We start from the raw sequence: 16,474 nt of genomic DNA on the forward strand, positions 1-16,474 counted from the left end.
TTGGTAATAATTTCTTTGTATCAAAAAGCTTTTCACCAAAATAAATTCCTATTTTTAAATCCATCTTCCACAGATCTTTTGAAATACTTTCATATGCTAGTCTATGAGTAAAGTATTTCTGAAAATAGCAGTGGTAACCATTAAGCAGTATTTTCCTTTTTGATGAAAGACTGAGGTGTAAGAATAAAAGCTTATTTTTTAACATATATTGTATTTTTAGCCCTCAAAAATGCATACATAAATTCCTTATTAAAGAGTTTTTTAAAAGTGTGACATTTTGGATCATATCTTCCATCACAGCTTTCAGTCATTGCTGCATTATTTTGACATTGGTGATTGCTATGTTAAGATTTGATATCAGTCTTAAATATCCTTTTCCTTACCTTATATTTTGCCTCAATTTTTCAAAAATGTATTCATGGGTGGGAATGTGACCTAGTGGTTAATATGTCGGTTAGGATGCCTGCACCCATGTCAGAGTACCTGGGCTTGATACCTGGCTCTGGCTCCTCACTCCACCTTCCCGCTAATGCAGACCCTGGGAGGCAGTGGTGATGGCTAAATTGTGTTCCTGACAGTTATGTGGGAGACCTACAGCAAGTTTCCAGCTCTCGCATGGTTGTGGGGAGTTAGCCAGCATATGGGAACGCTCTCCCTCTCTCTTTCTCTCTCTCCCCTACTCAAATGAATGACTAAAAATTTTGAAATCCATTCTTGAATATATTTGATGTTCAGCTACTCTACTAGGAAATATTTCATGTCAATATTCTGTGTCCATGCTCCCCTAAACATAAGTAACTTTAGTTTGCACATTTTTCCTCTTTCTTTAAAGAAAATTTTTATTGTATTTTATCTTTGGGTTTATTTTTCCTCTGTTCATGAATCATGTTGCTATCTTTAATGAATCCAATTGTATTTTTTGTAGGAATATCACTGTCTTTCCATTCTACTGTCTTCTTATTTGCTTTACACATTTGCTTTTCCTTTGAATTCATTGTACTTATGTTGAGTTTTTGGTCAAAATTATTCATTTTGTATAATAAATAAATATTATGTATTTAATGAGTACTTAGTGTACTTATGTTTCAAGTGCAGTATTAAGTACAGAGTAATTGGATTGAGACAGCTATATTTCAATTCTATCTCCAAAGCACACCAGCTGAGTGGTCTTAAGTAAATTACACAGCTTCTCTGTGAAGAAGTTTCTATTTTTACAAGCCTTCTTGTCTTGCATAATTAGCCACATCTCTGAGTAAGAGACACTTCCAAAGCTTCTATGCCATAATTGGCAGTGGTGCAAGGTTCAGTCGGCCTCTTGAATTGGTGATGAAATGGTTTCTGGTGATTCACAGTTCTTTCCAAAGGACTGTGCTCATGCAAAGGTGTTTGATTTGGGCTCTTCCTTCAAGCCCAGGTGGGAGGTGGTATATTAGAGTGACTGCAGTGTGTGGACTTGGAACTCAGTCTGCTGAGTACAGACCATAGCTTTGGCTCTTCAGAACTCTGTGGTCTTTGGCAAGGTACTTAACCTTCCTGAACCTCAGGTTAGTCATCTGTAAAATGGGAAAACAATAATCTTTACCTAACAGAGTGTTGTGAGGATTATGTGTGTTAATGTAAAATACAGTGTGTATTACTGCACATACTAGACCCTTTAGAAGTATTCAGTCCTAACAACTTCTATATCCTCAATTTATGAGTTTTGTGAAAGAATCTTGTAAAGTTTTTTTAAGACTTATTTATTTGAAAGGCTGAGTTACAGAGAGGCAGAGGAAGAGAGAGAGAGAGAGAGAGAGAGAGAGAGAGGCCGTCCACCCACTGGTTCACTCCCCAGATGACTGAAATGGCTGGAGCTGTGCTGATCCAAAGCCAGGTGTCTGGAGCTTCTTCTGGGTCTCCCATGCAGGCGCAGGGGCCCAAGGACTTGGGCCGTCCTTTACTGCTTTCCCAGACCATAGCAGAGAGCTAGATCAGAAATGGAGCAGCCAGGACTTGAACCGCGGCTCATATGGGATGTGGGCGCTGCAGGCGGTGGCTTTACCTGTTACGCCACAGCCGTGGCCCCGTAAAGTTCTGATTTGTTAAGTTCTTCAACTGTATTTTCCATATTATAATGTTCTGTCTTTGGGGGGGTGCTATCTTTTTCATTTTTTTCTGTTTCTACTAAGACTGTCTTAGGACTGGCGCCGTGGCACAGTAGGTTAATCCTCCACCTGCAGTGCTGGCATCCCATATGGGCACCGGTTCTAGTCCCAGTTGCTCCTCTTCCAATCCAGCTCTCTGCTATGGCCTGGGAAAGCAGTAGAAGATGACCTAAGTGCTTGGGCCGCTGCACCCGCATGGGAAACCAGGAAGAATCTCCTGGCTCCTGGTTTCGGATCGGTGCAGCTCCAGCCGTAGCAGCCATTTGGGGGGGTGAACCAACGGAAGGAAGACCTTTCTGTTTCTCCCTCTCACTGTCTATAACTCTACCTCTCAAATAAATAAATAAAATCTTTTTTAAAAAAAATAAAAAAAATTGTCTTGATAGAAGATTCATAATGTTGAGTTAGGTTTTTTGTAAGAATGGCTTCTTTGTCTATGGTACATAATCTTTCTTATTTAAGCACTATAATGGTTTTGCCTCTGCTGTGCTGTCCCTTCTTTCTATTTTTCTTGAAGTCAACTTTATGTCTGTCTCTTAGGTCTGGTTTGCCAATGGAGTACATTTTGGTTCAGTTTCCTAAGGGGCAGAAAATGGATAATTTAACAGTTACAGTTGGTGATCCTGGATTCTGTCCCTCTGTCTAATTTTTCTTTGGACTCATCTACTAGGGCTCTTTCTATCTCTGTGGGTCTTGATCTTCTATTTGTGGGTTGTGTCTTTAAACTTCAGATCATTTCCCTAATTCAAGATGAGGCCTTGGAATCTCTGCTTCTGATGGAAGCCATCTGTTCTGGGTGTTCATTTTCTGGCCTCTCCGTCCTCCCTCCAGCTGTCTCTGCCAGTGGAGGGAAAAGCAAAGCAAATCTTGAGCCAGGAAAGCCTGCAGGCTTCCAGGTGTATGTCTTGGGGAACAATGACCATCAGTTGGTAAGCAACGCTCTTCTTCCCCAGTCTCCTGTTCCTAATAAGTTCTTACCTGATGTATCTTTGACTTTCTTTCTACTAAATCCACATGTATAGCCCTATGCACTTTGGATCTTCCTGCTTCTCAATCTCTCTATTTTATCTCTCTATTTGGTCCGTTAAATTAAGCAAATGCAGATATATACAACTGCATAAAAAGAATCATATGCTCAGACTATTTGAACCCATAGCAGTGGTCAAAAATAATGAATTGTAGAATGGACCCCAGGACTCATACAAAAACACTGTGTACAGAAAAGGCTTAGGCCTCCAACTCTGCTGAATCCAGCACTAAATGTGCTTCTTTGTAGGTGCTTTGAAGTCTTTTTTCACTTTCTAGTATCTGTTGAACATTGGTATGCCCAGCTTCCAACCATCGCTGGCAATCAGAGATCATCAGGTGGGAGTCCTGTAACACCTTTACCTGCTTTTTTAATGGCGTTATTTTCACCATTTTTAACTCTCAATGTTTCAATCTTTTCTTCTTGTTATTTTTCTTCTTTTTCATTGATCATCTTTTCTTTGACCAATCACTTGATTTTGATCTTCCAAATAGGAGAGTCAGCCATGGTCCCACAGCTCCAAGAGCAGAGGACCAGGGTTGAGGGGCAGAGTGGTGGGGATCATAGTGGCAGTGAGGACTCTTTTCTTCTAATTAAAAAAATATTTATTTGAGAAGCAGACACACACACACATATACACACACAGGGTGGGGAGAGAGAGACAGAGAGAGAATGAGCCCATCTGCTGGTTCAGTCTCCCCAAATTCCCACAATGGTCTGGACTGAGCCAAAGCCAGGAACCAGGAACTCAACTGGGGTCTCCCATGTGAGCCACAGGAATCTAATTACTTGAGGCATCATGGCTGTGTTCTGAAGGAAGGTGGAAGCAGGAGCCAGAGCCAGGTATTGAACCCAGGCATTCCAATGTGGGACACGAGTGTCTTAACCACTAGGCTAAGCACCTGCTTCCCTGCATCTCTTGGATTTTTTCTGCCCTTGCCCAAATTATAATGCTAAGCTCCAAGAACTGTTCCTGCCTCTGAGGAGGTATTCTGTTTGCATGGTAAGGGCTGTGGGACAGGCTACAGGGGAGAAGGGAGGGGAGTGGAGGCAGTCACCACTTTCATGTGGTTTCCTTTAGAATGAGTATATCCACCCTTCTGTTTACTTTTATCCAAATTAGTGGGTGGAGATAGGAAGGGAAGTTTAGAACCTGTGCTGTTTCCTAAAATACTACTTCCTTTCTTTATTTGGCTCCTTCTGGCTCCCTCCCCCAATATGTTATGCATTTTGCTTTGTGTTATTTGAGGGGAGAAATCGTGATTACAGAAGCTTTCTTGGGAATGCAAGTTGTAAATATGCATGATGCCCAATTTTCTACTTTATGTATATATAGGGTAGATATCCAATTTGTCCTCCGATATTTTCTATGATGACCATTCACAATCTCAGCTACAGTCAGAATATTTAATTTGGGGAAAGCAGCTCTAATTAGTAACGTTTGGATCCTCTTTAGTTTGACCTGCAGTCTGCCTTATTTTATATTTTATGAGTTGGCCTTAAGTCTGTCATGTGGAATTAAACAGAGTCACTTAAATGATGAAAGGGTTGATACACGCACATTTCCGGTTTCTCTCCTCTGAACCACTGGTTCTTTCCAATCTGTCCTCATGTAAAATAACTTCATCATTGCTTATGACTCTCCTAGACACAATCCAAATGGTAAATATCTAGCTGTAATGGCCATAATTTAATAGATCAATTCACAGCTGATCTGGGAAAGGGAAATGGCCCTCCTGGTGCTGAACTGTGTGTGTCACCAGTTGTTAATAGGCAGGACAGAACTCTCTGCTTTTAGGGTGTGTTACCTGAATGGCCAAGGTGAAGAACAGGTTCCAGTTAGGATTTTGAGGTTGAAGGCTTGAGAATCTAACTCTGGCTAATTTAATTAGAAAGAAAATATATTAGAAGCAGATTAGGAAGTTCACTAAGTTGGAAGGAAGAGCAAAGAATCAAGCTGGAAAATAAATCAGAAACCAGGACAAAACTTGCTTAAACAATTGAAGTGGCACTGCTGGAATGAATGAACTTCAGCAGTTTCTTTTGTCTGTTCAACACTGTCCCAAGAGAATGCCTGATCTTAAGACACATACTTGCCCCTGGGATGTACTGAGATAGGAAAAAGGATCTGACAGAAGGAACTTCAGGCACCTCTTTGAGAGAGAAGAGTACCAGGAATTAACCATGTTGCCCAAACCGAATACAATCCTAGAGACAATTTCCAAGGAAGAAAGAGGATTTATAAGAAATGGAAATTGTCCACTGTTAGAAGACAATGGGCATTTATAGAGATTCTGAAATATAGTTTTGTTTAAAATCATTTAATTTTAACCAACATTATTTTTATTTGAAGCAATTTATACCCGTAGAGATGTTATCAGAAAAATTCAGTGATTTGTTTCTCCTAGCTTCTTCAAAATATGAGATTACTGAAATTAGATTCCCGCCCTGCCTCATTCAATCATGCCCTAATTGCAATCTTTTCTTGGAAGAGTAGGTAACCACCAAAGACTCCAAGATAGAAAATTGGATCCATTAAAGGCATTCAGAGGGTAATCAAGGTTTGGCAACAGATAGTGAGATAGTCCACCCAGCTAATGAAATGGAGTTCAGGATTTGGTCTCCAATGCTAGAGTATGTAGGTACCAAGAAGTTATTCAACAATGCTACATTTGGTTAACAAATGCATATTGAATCCTTACCATGTGATACCATAGATTTGGAAGGAGAGGGCTAGTGATGAGATAGGCTTTTGTTTTTTCAATGAATTCAACAAGTACTTGTTGAGTAACTACTATGTGTCATACAATATTCTTGACTTAGTATGGAATCTCAATTGTAATCTTGGAAATTTTCCCAGTATTAACGTTGGTGGTATTATGAACTGAATTGTGTCCCCACCCACCCCCAAATTCATGTGTTAGACCTCTAAATTCCAATATGATGGTATTTGGAGATGGGCTTTGGGAGATAATTAGGGTTAGTTGAGGTCATGAGGATGGGACCCTCGTGATAAGATTTGTGCCCTTATAACAAAAGACACTAGAGAGCTTGCTTGTTCTCCTTGACATGTGAAGATACTACAGGAGGGCATTTTACTGCAGACCAGGAAGAGAGACCTCACTAAAACTCAGCCACACTGGCACCTCTTTTCCCCCTCCTTCTCTTCAGAGCAAACAGTTTCTTTAATGTACTGCATCTTGATCTTAGCTTTCCTGTCTGTTCATACAGATGAGGTCCAGATCTTTGCCTGAAGAAGGTACATCTCTAAAACTAGACATTTTTTTCTCATTGAAACTTATTTAAAATATTTTAAACTTTTGGTGGTAGAAATCTTAGAGAAGGGCCACTAAAGAAATTACCTTCATTCTGAATTGGCAGAGCTGGTCTGACAACTCTGGGATGATTCTTTTGACATAATTTCTCCAACTCAGTTACTTTGAAAAAGAAAATAAACATACTGATAATTAACTTAATGTAATAAACTTCAGTAGTAAATTGAGATGAGGACAAATTAGGGCTATCAGGAAGCTTGGTTATGAAGTGGCACATATAGACATAGTTGCATCAAAACTTGTTAAGACACTGAAAATAGAATATTTATTAAAGAAATGTTATATAATGTAACAGCAGGAAAAGTGAGAATGGAGAAGAATTATAATAAGCAGTTAGAGAGAAGTGTTGGTTTTGCCATAGGGCAGCTGGAAATTCAGGACACACGAAAGATGTTATCTACAGAACAGCAGTTGATTAAAGGATATAACAAGAGGAGTAAACTGCTGGAGGGAAGGTTGGGTTCATTGTCAGAAACTCACTGTCCTTCCCTGCTTGAGAATCACGTCCTATTTTGGATTTAAACTTCCTTGTCTCAGCACACAGAAGAGCCAACTTGTATTTCTTTTCGTGCTTGGTATAATATGTTTGCAGGAGGCTCAGGGCAGCATTGCTATCACCTTAACATTTCCATGATGGGAGTGATGGCCCCACTTTGATTATTTTAATACATTCTAGTCTCTTTTCATATTTTGCATTCACTGTTATTTTGGCAATATGAGGAAAGGTGTTTCTAGTTCCTGTTAGTGACTTTATTGGAAGTACTCTAATATATAATTTCTGGAGCAGTTTTATTAGGTTGTGCACTTGAATCCAGGTCCTAGTGATCACTTCCTTCTCCAATCTCTAACAAACAAGTCTCCTAGTCAGAACAATGCCCCTAGCCTCAAAGATGTACACTTCCTAATCACTAGAACCTGTGAATATGTTACATGATGAAGGGGAATTAAAGTTGCAGATGGAATTAAGGTTGCTAATTAGCTGTTGCTACAATCAGGAGATCTTCCTGGATTATCAGGATGAACCCAATGTAATCCCAAGGATTCTGAGATGTGAAAGAAAATGGCAGAAGAGTTAGTGTCAGAGAAATGGAAATGAGGACGACTGGACCTGAGGCTGCTGGCTTTGAAGATGGAAAAGGACCATGAGACAAGGAATGCGGGTGATCTCTAGAAGACCTAAGAGGCAAGGAAACTGATTTACATCTAGGCCTCCAGAAAGGAACACAACCCTGCTGACACCTTGATTTTAGCTCCAGAAGATACAGATTAGACTTCTGTAAGACAGCCAAATTTTTTGTCATTTTAAGGCTCTAAACTTGCAGCAATTTATTCCAGTAGCCATATGAAACTAGTATACCTGCTATGCATATTCTGTCTTACCCCACATAGGCACAATAGGTATTTGGTAAGAGCAGTCAAGAATTCAAGAACATGGCTAATAGTGTTTCCCAGGCTTTTTGGGGGATAATTGGGGCGATAATCATAATGCAGTACTCCTATTTATTGAACCTTTAGGTGGACCTGGCTGTCCATACAATAGGATACGCAGAACATGCAAAGTCTGCTGCAGAAGCCGCTGTCTAATCTCTGACTTTTCTGGTCTGGCCTGTTGCTGCTCGGGATTCTTTCTCTCCTTTCTCAGCTCCCCATTGGACTTTAAGCCTGAACTTTAATAATTTCCTCTTTTTGCCCACACCCTTGTTTCCCATCCCTATTCCTCATGACATTGATTGATTGATTGGGAAGCACTTCCCTGTTCTCCCTTTAGCACTTCAGAATGGCATTTCAGTATTTGCCCCATCTCTGTTTGCTCAGGTTGCTATAACAAAATGACAAAGATTTGTCATTTGATAGGTATAGCCTATTTTGGTGCCCTAAATAATACAGATTTATTTTTTTGCAGTTCTGGAATCTAGAAGTCCAGGATTAGGGTTGATTCTGGCAAGGGTCCTATTCCTGGCTTTAGATGGCTGCCATTTTACTGTGTGCTCGCATGACTTCTTTGTGCAAGTGTGAGTGTGTACGGGGGTGGGGGGAAGGAGAAAGAGAGAGAGAGAACAAATTCATTATGGGTGCCCCATCCCCAAGACCTTACCTAAATTAAATTTCTCCTCAAAATCTCCATTTCCAAACACTTTCTCAAAAGAAAGTGCTTCAACACATGAATTTGAGGTTGACCACAGTTCAGACCAGAGCAGCCTTTATGTTTGGTTGGAGGTAAAAGACTTCCACTCCATACTAGCCTCCTGCAGCTATGTCTATGCAAAACACTGGCCTTTGTCTTGCTCAAATGGTACCTTTGTCTTTGCCCACCACACTTCTGGGTAATGTGGCAGGCATACTGATGGTAGTAATGGTGTTCCCTTGACTGCAGAAGGTGACACTTTAACTCTTCCTTTTGAGTTTGGCTGTGTTAATGGTGAATGTCAGAAAATCAGGCAACTTTCTAAGGAATGAAGAGGATCTTAGGTAAGGGAGAATTTCATGGGATAGGTATAGCCTAATAGCTGTCATTCTTTGGTCACATAGTACAAAAGGTAGTCAGATCCTTTTATAGTATGACAAGCACCTTACAATAGAGAGAGTGAGCAGATTTGCAGAAGGATAGCAACAATAAAGCAACATTTGCATACCAATTTGTGTTTTATAAAGAGATTTCATTAACATTTATTTATGTGATCTTTATAAAAGCTCTGCAAAGTAGACAGGACAAGAACTTTCCTTTTCTTACAGATGGAGAAATGAGTAGGGATTCACTTGCCCCTCATTACAGAGCTACTGTATGGACAACCCAGATCTTAGGATGCATACCTCATTCCACTGGTGAAAGGGAAAAGCCACCAAATTCTTCACACCCCCACAGTGAAAGAAAACAAACAATTTACTGAAAGAGTGTGTGCATATGTATGTAAGAGTTTGTCAGTAGGCTACTAACAGCATAAAGAGACATGGCCATTAAAAACAATACCTGAATAAATACAGAGGGACCTCCCAGAGCTCCTTATTTGGAAGGAGCATATCATCTAAAAGGATAAATGGTTTCCAAAAAGCATGCTGCAGGTAATGTAATGTGAGTAATAGGGTTTTCCAATATCAATAATAGCTTTCTGGATATGAGTACAAATGACAGAGCCATTATCACAGAAACTCCAAAGCATTTAGTGTAGCACAAGAAGAATTTCTGAGAACAGGGACAGGGGTAGATCTTGAAATCTATACTTTGGTCACTGTATTGCTCTGATTTGCAAAATTTACTAAGACCTATTATTGTTACAGGGCTTTGTTTTGAGTTCCTTTTATGGCTGTACTTGTCAGTTTCTTATTTATAACTAAATATCTGAGGCTGGATAACTTTACAAAGAATAGACATTTATTTAGCTCAGAGTTCTAGAGGGTTAAGGGCAAGTGCTAGGATCAGGTCAGCTCAGTGAGAACCTCATGGTAATGGCACCACAGTGACAAGAGTACACAAGAAATGGAGAGATCATTTCTCAAGACAGGAAGTCAGGGAAAGGGGGAAGAGCCAAGGTTGCCTGTTTCATACAAATCATCTCACGAGAACTAACTAGGGGTCCCATGGGAACTACCTAATTCCTCCCAAATGTATACCCCACAGTGACCTAAGGACCTAACAGGAAAGTCCATCTCTCAACACCACCATGCTGAGAACACATGAACCCCCCACCCCAACTCAAAATTGTATAAAACCACAGCAAAGAAGCTGCCTGTGCAGAGACTATATCCCTCACCAGGTAAGGAAGCTTTCTCTCGACCCCCGAGAGTGGAAGCAAAAAGAGCCCTGTGTGAGTGCTGAGTGCCTGTAAACCTATGAAAATGTTCTGTTTATTGCTCCTTCTGAACATTTATTCAACCAGTTCATAGAGCCTGAGCATGCTTTGGAACTAGGAAGAAAGGCAAATACTTGAGGGGCTCAACTATCATTGTTTGTCAATCCCTGTTTTCTTTCCACTAAACTCAGACACACCAAGCCACTGCCATCAATGAGACCTTCTGAACTGGCATGGCAAATAACACTCTTGGCCAACTTTCTCCTAGATATTTGGTGAGGTTTGCACACCTGTTGGACATCTGTGATAGACTAAAGAATGAAGAGAGAGGACATGAAAACATATAGGAAGGGGCCGGCGCTGTGGCATAGTGGGTTAAAGCCTTTGCCTGAAGCACTTACATCCCATATGGGTGCCGGTTCTAGTCCCGGTTGTTCCTCTTCCAATCCAGCTCTCTGCTATGGCCTGGGAAAGTAGTAGAAGATGGCCCAAGTCCTTGGGCCCCTGCACCCATGTTGGAGACCCGGAAGAATCTCCCGACTCCTGGCTTCAGAATGGCACAACTCTGGCCATTGTGGTCATCTGGGGAGTAAACCAGCGGATGGAAGACCTCTCTCTCTATCTCTACCTCTCTCTGTAACTCTGTCTCTCAAATAAATAAAAAATAAATCTTAAAAGAAAAAAAAAAGAAAACATACAGGGAGTTGGTGAGCTAGGATTTCCAGGTGAATACTTTTCCACACATTACTCTAGTCCAGTGTCATAAAACACTTTAGTCTCTGGACACATGTACAGGGAGAATGAGAAAGGTAAAGTGATACATCACTCCAATATGGAACATCCCAAATGGTACAGGAATATAAGCTCTCTTGAACAAATCTGAATGGATCAGAACCAACTACTCTCAGGACAACGTACTATTACAATAAAAAAGACAGTGAGGGCCGGCGCTGTGGTTCACTAGGCTAATCCTCCGCCTACAGCGCCAGTACCCCGGGTTCTAGGCCCGGTTGAGGTGCCGGTCCTGTCCCCATAGCTCCTCTTCCAATCCGGCTCTCTGTTGTGGCTCAGGAAGGCAGGAGAGGATGGCCCAAGTGCTTGGGCCTTGCACCCGCATGGGAGACCAGGAGGAAGCACCTGGCTCCTGGCTTCGGATCGGCACAGAGCGTCGGTCGTAGAGGCCATTTTGGGGGGTGAACCAATGGAAAGGAAGACCTTTCTCTCTGTCTCTCTCTCTCTCACTAACTCTGCCTGTCAAAAAAAAAAAAAAAAAAAAAGGACAGTGAAAGAAAATAAAGAAGGAAAGGAAAAAAACACAGATCACTAACTTCTTCAAAAAAAATACCTAGTTTATACTATTTTTACGTGTCCCTAGTATATTTCTAAGACCACAAAAGAAGTTGACAATGATTTACTGACTTTAGAATATGATTTATAGCTGCTTTGTATCTCAAACTGAATCTCAATTTAGTTGTGAATTGAATTGAGTGATGGTAAAAATGAAAACTTCGATTTAGCATTGGGCTAGAGCTTAAAGTCAAAACTACCACTTATTTCTCAGTTCAATCAAATAATTGGTCAGTTTGAGGATGAAGGAAACAGTTGTTTGAGTGAATTAGTCAAAAAAAAATTCTGTAGAATCTCAGCGCAGGCCCAGCCACTGAGCCTGTGGCCTTGGCATTATGCTCCCTGCTACCACCCCTACTCCACAGACTGCTCTCTCAATGGCACCAATGTATTGTGATTATCTGATGAGACCACTAGAAACCCTGAATGGCTCAGTTGTCTCCCCGCCAGTCTCCTTTCCTCATAACTAAGGCTTATTATGTGTGAAAGACAAAAAATGCATTAAGTGGAAAAGTGATAGAATTGAAAAGACAAGGAGCAACTGAATTTAAATATTTCTTTTCAATTTAGTGCTTTATTTAAGGGTTTCAACTCAGAGCTTAAAGACATTATGTTTTCATGCGGCATTTCGGAAATCATATCTGTTACAAGAGGGTTGACTCTCTTGAGCCACTTATTTGCATGCCCATTTAGTGGAGAAGATAAAAGACTACATTAGGCTTCTCTACTTTGTCCTCAGTGGGACTCTGTCTCCATTCTCTTTAGTCATTCACACTCTTCTTTCCCCCTAATCCCAAAGACCTATTGACTTCAGAAAGGGTTATTATTCCAAGTGCAATTTGGTTACATGTACAAAAGAAAAATGCCTAAATATCAGAAACCACTATCCAAGCTAATTGTCCTTTAAGTGCAAAGTAACAAAGCAGAGAATCTATGACAAAGTTAGAACTGCTTGCAACATGACAGTTTTAGCCTTGGTTCAAGATAAAATTACTTATACTTACCCATAACTGAACATTTTTTCCCATTTCACAATTTAAACTTATATAATACATTAAACAAATAAATATCCTGAATGTATATTTTATATATTATTAGGATAGAGAATATATAAAAAAGTCCAACCTCTACCTCCAAGAATTATACCCTTCCCCCATAGGCAGCAGGAGCTTTTTTAGATTTGTTTAGTGCTTCCTCCATTGTCTTGATGATATTTATTTATTTTTACTTGGATAGCTCTCCATTCAGATATTGAAACATCTTTAATGATGTAAAGTTCACATTATAATATTCTAATGAAAAATACAGTTTTTAACTGATGCAAAAATTGTGTGTTACTTGAGGTTCCCTGTGATGTTTCTATGATTTCTTTGAGACCTATTAAGAATAGGAACACCCTTGGGAGGCTGACCGGCCCTAAGGTGAAAGTGAATGTTACAGGTTGATTACACTGTCCATGTTGAAGTATTTTAAAGTAGATTGTAGTTAACACACAAACACATTAAAGAGTCAAACTTGAGAAATACAGAAACCAAAGAGCAGAAAGCTGAAAATAGATGTACCATATCACCCAGTAGTCTCATTCCTAGGAATTTACCCAAGGGAAAGGATATCAACATCTGAAAGAGTTACCTGCACCTCCATGTTCATTGCAACTCAATCCACAATAGCTAAGATATGGAATCAACCCCGATTTCCATCAGCTGATGACTGGGTAAAGAAATTATAGTATATATACACTAGGGAGTACTCCTCAGCAGTTAAAAAAAGTGAAATTCTATCTTTTGCAACAAATGGATGCAACTGAAAACCATTATACTTAGTGAAATAAGTCAGAATCCCTTTTGTCAGATTCTTTATCTCTCTTGCTTTAAAAAATTTCCTTATCCCTTTTCATTTTTAAAATGAAGGCATTTGTTGAACATGGTACATTGGTAATGAGTTACTCTATAAAGCAAAGCCCCGGTTTTTGGTGAGCTTACATTTTAGTGGGGTAGATAGTGTATGCCACATACTTCCTTATTTTTCACTATATGCTTTCCATATCTTCTGGTCCCCCACTCCCCCTACCTTTTTCCACCTTTTTTTTTTTTTTTTTTTTTTTGAAGTACAGTATTTTCCAGCACAACAGAAAGGCAGATAACTACCAAGGCAAGCAGGATTGAGTAAGAGTTAAGTTAATATGTGGGGGAAAAAGGAGCTACATAAATTGTATCAAGATCATATATAAGGGTATTTCATTTAAAATGTTCGTAAAAAATAAAATTAGGAAATAATCATTTTGGTGCAAAAGTGTTTTAAAACCACGTGTTGATTTTTCTTCTTTCTTTCTAAAATTTTCATTTGCTTTTGGTTGACATATAATTGTACAGTCACATAATTATACATATGTACTTGCAGAGTACAGGTTGACATTTTGATATTTATATATATATGAAGTTATATATAATGTTTTATATATATACATATATATATATATATATGCCTTCTAGGATACATTAGCGGGAAGCAGGAAGCAAGGTAAGAAGTGGGAGAGCTGGAACTTAAACTGGCCCTCTGATACGGGATGTGAGCATCCCAAGGAGCAGCTTAAAACACTGCACGAAGACATACTATGCAGATGTCTTTCAACAGACTTTCTTTTACTTCAGATGTGTTCCCAGTGGTGAGATGGCTGCACATATTTTAAATTTTTAAAGGCATGCTAAAATATTTTGCATCAGCAATTTTGGCAACCTCTGTGAAATGCCCATATTTCTTCAAAAATACAAATAAAGAAACCTGATATGTAAAGAAAAAAAATTGAGTGTTGTCATGTGTGTTTAAGAAATTAAGTTCATTTTTAAAATATTACCCCAGAGATAACTGAAACTCAAATACTTTTACTGTTGAATTGTACTAAACATTTTAAGAAGAAATGATGGCACAGTAACATGCTGTTTCAGAAAACAGAGATGAATCAAATGCTTTCCATCTGTTTTCAGGATACCGACCTGTGGGTAGGATCTCAGGATGGCTCCATATAGCAGGCGCCTGGGTGGGGAGGATACAACAAGGACTGGTCTCTCTCAGGGGCAATGTAGCAATGTGGTAACCCCACGACCTCCCAGATTAGGCTCAGGGCTTGGGAGGTACTCGGGATTCAGCAGACATAAATGCCTCAGATGTCTGTGGTATCAGTGGGGGCTGCCAGGGTACTCCGGTTTACCTTTTCCCACAGGAGAAGTCCGTCTTGTTCTACAAAAGAAGGCACAGTGGGTGCTGTGTGTTTAGTTCCTTTCTTGTTGAAGTCATCATGTAAATGACAACTATAGTAATTTTAACATTTGTTTCATCTATGATATTGGCAAAACATGGTAACATGAAGATACATGGAGGCAGGTACTCATAAATTATTGACAAGAACATAATTTGGTACATTCTCTACAGATGTCGATTTGTTAATATCTGCTAGAGTTACTATTTCATTTACACTTTGATCCAGAAACTCCTCTTTATTGTTCAGAAACTTAGGTGTATAGAATCAGAAGTAGGAAGATATTCCTTGAAGCATTGTTTATTTCTGCAATCAAAATAAACAATAAGAGGGAGATGGTAAAATACATAAAATATGGCAGTAGAGTGCAATGCTAGATGTAGTTATTTTAACAAATGAGGCAGCTTAATATGTATCAACAGATATGAAACATTCCTTGCATTGGTTGTCAGTTGCCACCATAATGTCATGTAACACATCATCCAAAATTGCCTGGCATATTACAGTAATCATGTGTTTAGCCCATGTATTGTAGGTCAACGATATAGACTGTGCGGTTCTTCTGGTTTCACCTAGGTTTCTTTGAATACATCATGGATCGGCTGCATGTTGACTAAAGCTATCAAATGAATTTCCTCCTCTTCCATCATCAAATGTGCTGTCACACCTGCATTGGTATAATCCATCCTACTTTCCATCTGGTCATACAGGGTATACTGTCCTTGTTCCTGTCTGAGGTTCACTCCTCTATGAGGTTACCTATTAACTGACTTGACCCTGCAATTATTCCCCTCTCTTTAATCACCTATTTTTGCTCTCTGCTGTATAATTCTTTTAAAAGCATGCTGCACTGCTTTGCTTCTAAACAAAATCTCTTATTAACCTACTGACCCACTTCTCTTTCAGCAAAAATCCTCACCTCTTGAACCCATTACACCAAGCCATTGCTATTGGCTTTGCCAATGTCTTCAGTGATTTCATTTTGCCCTGTAAGATGGTTCCCTCTTTGTCTTCATCTTACTCAATATTTTGGTCACATTTGGCACAGCTGATTAGTCCACTATTCCTAAAACCCTTCTTCTCTCGGGTGCCAGGACACCAGTCTCCTTGTTCTCCACCAACTTCACTAACCAGTATGTCTCATTTTCCTTGACTGGATCTTTATGTTCCTGACCCAAAAATGTTAGAACCTTCCAGGGCTCAGTCCTCAACTCTCTTTTTAATCCAAAGCTGTTAGTTCATTCATTCCCATAATTTTAAATAAACTCTATGTTAACAAATCTCAAATATAGTCATCCATTTATCTTATAAAAATATTTGCTTTCTGTGGGAAAAAAACAAATATTCCTAACTATAAATCTTTCAGTAGTACTGATTTTGCTTCTTAGAGATAGTTGGGTGAAACAACTTAAATATTTTTAAATTCTATAGATGACATTAAATTATTCTTCCAGATGGCAACATGTCACATTTCCACATGAACTATAGAAGAGTACACTTTTTCATGCAAATCTTTCAATAAATAGCACTTTCATTTCTTTTTTGTGTGTATGATAGGTAGATAGTAATTGGGAGCA

At 39.4% G+C, this 16,474-nt stretch overlaps 1 pseudogene; it reads right to left on the minus strand.

The window, feature by feature from the left end:
• Nucleotides 1-3,371: 3,371 nt before the first annotated feature.
• LOC127491186 (tubulin-specific chaperone A pseudogene) lies at nt 3,372-3,678 on the minus strand (annotated as a pseudogene).
• Nucleotides 3,679-16,474: the final 12,796 nt, after the last annotated feature.

This window comes from Oryctolagus cuniculus, chromosome 11 (assembly GCF_051225735.1).
Source record: "Oryctolagus cuniculus isolate XC-2025 breed Fujian yellow rabbit chromosome 11, ASM5122573v1, whole genome shotgun sequence".
In the NCBI taxonomy this organism is placed as follows: Eukaryota; Metazoa; Chordata; class Mammalia; order Lagomorpha; family Leporidae; genus Oryctolagus; species Oryctolagus cuniculus.